The sequence below is a fragment of the Marmota monax genome, unplaced genomic scaffold (assembly GCF_021218885.2).
Source record: "Marmota monax isolate L192 unplaced genomic scaffold, Marmota_monax_Labrador192_F-V1.1 WCK01_AAM20220418_F8-fsc00499, whole genome shotgun sequence".
Lineage (NCBI taxonomy): Eukaryota > Metazoa > Chordata > Mammalia > Rodentia > Sciuridae > Marmota > Marmota monax.
The window spans coordinates 196,966-201,810 of NW_026693013.1; positions in this window are offsets into that span (position 1 = coordinate 196,966).

Genomic DNA, 4,845 nt, shown 5'->3' on the forward strand with positions numbered 1-4,845 from the left:
TTTGCCGTGTGTGGTTCTAAAAATAAAGTTAGTTTCTTTTGACAAGTGGCTCCTGATTGTGCCCAGCCAGACTGCGGCATTTGGTGGCTCGCACGGGGAGCGACTGAGGGTAAGTGAACTGCTCGCCCCTGAGGGCAGGGCGAGAGGATGGGTAGCCATTTTAAGATTCTTCTTTTGTTATTTTGTTTCACTTTTGTTTTAAGTTGCCTGTCCCTGGAGATGAGTGAGACGGAAGAAAAACCGCTCACATCTGAGGAAAAACTATTTACATCTGAGGAACAGATAGGGAGAAAGGACGGATGCCCATGTCAGGAGGATAGAAAGGCTATAATGACTTTTTGTTGTTCCCTTTTTATTTCATTCTGTCTCGGTTTTGTTTGGCGTCATCTTGTTGGGTTGTATTATAGTAGAAATACGGAATCAGAAATTAGTAAAAAACAAACTGAAAGAGTGTTAAGTAAATTGTTAGAGGAAGGAGGCATCTCAGTAAAATCAAGAACAATCAGGGCATACGTTGATACAATACAAAAATGTAGCCCATGGCTTTTTAAGGAGGAGTTGTTAAATATATCACAATGGAACCATCATGGTGAAGATTTAAAAAGAATAGAAAAGAAAAGCCCAGGGACTCTGCCAGTTGGCACATTGCCATTGTGGACGTTCATATCTTGTTTGCTTAGTCCAAAGCCTTCAGTTCAGACAATGGTAGAGGAAGAAGAAGACATAATGATTCAAGTAAAAGAGAAGGTCTCTCAAGTTAGTCAGACAGAGGAAAAGATTCAAGTAAAAGAGAAGGTCTCTCAAGTTAGTCAGACAGAGGAAATGATTCAAGTAAAAGAGAAGGCCTCTCAAGCTAGTCAGACAGAGAAAGAAAGTGTAAAACAGAAAAAGCCATCAGGGGGAAAGTTACAACAGGAGACTGCTACTAACACCTTTCTATCACCAGAGGGTGTAAGTGTCCAACCAACAGCACCACCTCTACAGGAGACTGCTACTAACACCTTTCTATCACCAGAGGGCGTAAGTGTCCAACCAACAGCGCCACCTCCATATGCTGGGAGGCCCCCAACCCCCGCAGTTGATAGTTGGGATCCTGAGACAAGGTCTCAAATATTAACATGCCCTGTATTTGAGGCAGGAGGGCAGCGATTTTACCAAGTTTTAAATTTCAAAACAGTGAAGCAGCTAAAAGAGGCTGTAACAACCTATGGTCCTCAAGCACCCTTCACTGTAAGCTTGGTCGAATCCATTAACAACTTGAACATGACGCCAGCAGATTGGGCTAATATGTGTAAAGCTGTGCTAAATGGAGGACAATACCTGTTATGGAAGGTTGCCAATGAGGAATTTTGCAAGGAGACGGCTAGGCGAAATGCAGCAGCTGGTTATCCTCAGAGAAATCTAGATATGTTGTTAGGAAAGGGACCTTATGAGGATCAGCAGCAACAAATTGCATATGATCCTGGCGTATACGCACAAATTGCTGCAGATGCAATTAAGGCATGGAAGACTTTACAAGGACATGGAGGTTTACAAGGTCAATTATCTAAGGTAATACAAGGAGCTAATGAACCTTATGCTGAATTTGTAGATAGGCTTATTCAAACAGCTACCAGAGTTTTTGGGAATACAGAACAAGCAATGCCATTACTAAAACACCTGGCTTATGAGCAAGCGAATCGTTGGTGCAGAGATATCATTAGACCATGGAAACATGAAGATTTAAACACATATATTAAATTATGTAGAGACATTAATGAACAAGAGCAAGTCGTGGCAGCTGCAGTAAAACAGGCTTTAGATGCCAGAGACATTAATGAACAAGGGCAAATTGTGGCAGCTGCAGTAAAACAGGCTTTAGATGTCAGGCCAAGAACATGCTACAATTGTGAACAAACAGGACATTTTAAAAGGAATTGCCCCATTGGAGGAGGGTTTAACAAAACTAGGTATCAAAGGAGTAGAATACCAGGTATTTGCCCACGGTGCCGTAGAGGGAGACATTGGGCTAATGAATGCCGTTCTCAAACCACCATAGAGGGTACTCCATTATCAAAAAATGAACAAGGACCAGGTGTTTATCCACAATATCATGGAGAAAGGCATCAGGCTCCATTGCCAAAAAACGGACAGGGGGGCCCAATGCTCCGGGGCCCAAAACCACAAATATACGGAGCACTGGAGGAACCCAGCAACCCCATCAGGGTAGTGCCCAGGACACATTGTCCATCAGATCCCTCATCAGACAAACCAGAGGGAGCGCAGGGTTGGACATCTGCGCCTCCGCCAGAGCAGTACTAACTCCAGAGATGGGAGTTCAAATCATTCCCACAGGGGTGAAAGGACCTCTTCCCAAAGGAACAGTAGGCTTATTATTGGGACACAGCTCTTCTACTCTAAAAGGACTTATGATAAGTCCTGGGGTAATTGATCCCGATTATGAAGGTGAAATAAAAATTATAGCCAGTTCTCCAAAGGGTATATCAGTAATTTCACCAGGAGATAGAATAGCACAGTTACTAATAATACCCAGCCTACATGATAAATTTTCCAGTCGTACTGTAGAAAGAGGTTCCAAGGGATTAGGCTCCACAGGTGTAGATTGGGCTATGCTTTCTTTAAATTTAGATTCTCGCCCCATGCTAAAACTAAATATTCAAGGACATGAATTTAATGGGCTACTGGATACAGGTGCAGACCTTAGCATCATCTCTCGTCAAGAATGGCCAAAACATTGGCCATTACAACAAGCCACTCAAACGCTTCGAGGCCTAGGAGTAGCGACTAATCCCTATAGAAGTGCAATGGTATTAGATTGGAAGGATCCTGAAGGATGTGAAGGAACTATACAGCCATATGTATTGGATCATCTTCCCGTAAATTTATGGGGACGAGATGTCCTAGATCAATTAGGTTTGACATTAACAAATAACATCAACCAAAATGCACCCACTATTATGACTAGACAAGGTTTTAGGAAAGGAAAAAGATTAGAAAAACAAGAACAAGGTATAGCAGCACCAATACAAATAGATCAAGGAACAGACAGACATGGGTTGGATTTTCAGAAAGGGCCACTGAGACAATAAAAATTACTTGGAAATCAGAAAGACCAGTATGGGTTCCTCAGTGGCCCCTGACTAAAGAAAAGATACAAGCAGCCCATGACCTGGTCAAACAACAATTAGCAGAAGGGCATATACAACCTTCTGTATCTCCCCATAATACTCCCATTTTTGTCATCAAAAAGAAATCTGGTAAATGGAGATTATTGCAAAATTTAAGAGCCATTAATAATGAGATGGTTATTATGGGACCTGCTCAATCAGGGATTCCTCAGTTGTCTGCTTTGCCAAAAACCTGGTATGTTTTAGTTATAGATATTAAAGATTGTTTTTTTTTCAATTCCAATTCATCCTGAGGATAGTCCACGTTTTGCATTTACTATCCCTGCACTGAATCATGAAGGTCCTGATCAGAGATATGAATGGAAAGTACTCCCTCAAGGGATGGCTAACAGCCCAACTATGTGTCAAATTTATGTTAACAAAGTAATCCAGCCACTTAGAAATCAAAATCCTGAACTACAAATATTTCACTATATGGATGATGTATTATTAGCACACAAAGATAAAAACACATTGCTAGAATGTTATGCCACACTTACAAACTTATTAAAAAATTATAATCCAGAGATAGCAATAGATAAAGTACAATTAAATTTTCCAATTAATTATTTAGGAGTTCTATTATCCTCAACCATGGTCCGCCCACCAAAAATTCAAATACGAGTAGATCAACTCAAATCACTTAATGACTTTCAAAAGTTATTAGGAGACATAAATTGGATAAGGCCTTATTTAGGTATACCAACAGGAAAATTGGGACCTTTATTTGATATCCTAAAAGGTCCATCAGATCCAAATTCACCCCGAATGTTAACGCCTGAAGCAAGAAAGGCATTAAAAATCATTGAAACATATATGGAAAATATGCATTTGGATAGAATTGATATAAGTTTGCCTTTATTATTTATTGTACTACCAACAAAAAATATTCCTACAGGAGTATTTTGGCAAGAAGGTCCATTATTATGGATACATTTATCTTATTCTCCTAACACTATTCTTACTAGGTATCCTGAGGCTGTAGGACAATTAATACTCAAAGGAATAAAAGCAGCCAAGGGAGTGTTTGGAATTTCTCCCAATAAAATGATTACTCCATATACTATGAATCAAATTGATGAGTTAGCTAATGAGTTAAATACTAGGGCAATAATCATGTGCAAATCTAATGTTTCATTTGATAACCACTTACCATCTAATCCTTTATTGTCTTTTTGGTCATTGCATCCTGTAATTTTTCCAAAAATGACAAGAAAAACACCTATCATGAATGCTCCAAATATATTCACTGATGGGTCAAATAATGGTACAGCAGCAGTAGTTACCCCTGATCAAACTTTTACATTTTTAGTACCCAAACAATCAGCTCAAAAGGTAGAGCTTAATGCAGTTTTACAAGCTTTTGTGATGTTTAAAGATTCTGTATTTAATTTATTTTCTGATAGTCAGTATGTAGTTAATGCTATAGTATCTCTTGAAGATGCTGGTAGGATTTCCCCTTCTTCTACTGTTTTCTCTTTGCTTTCCACTATACAAAGTCTAATCTGGGACAGAAAAGATCCATTCTTTATAGGACATATCAGGGCACATACAGGATTGCCTGGAGCCCTTAGTTTGGGCAATGATTTAGCAGATAAAACTACACATGACATACATATTTTCTCTACACTAGAAGAAGCTATAAATTTTCATAAAAAGTTCCATGACAATGCTAATA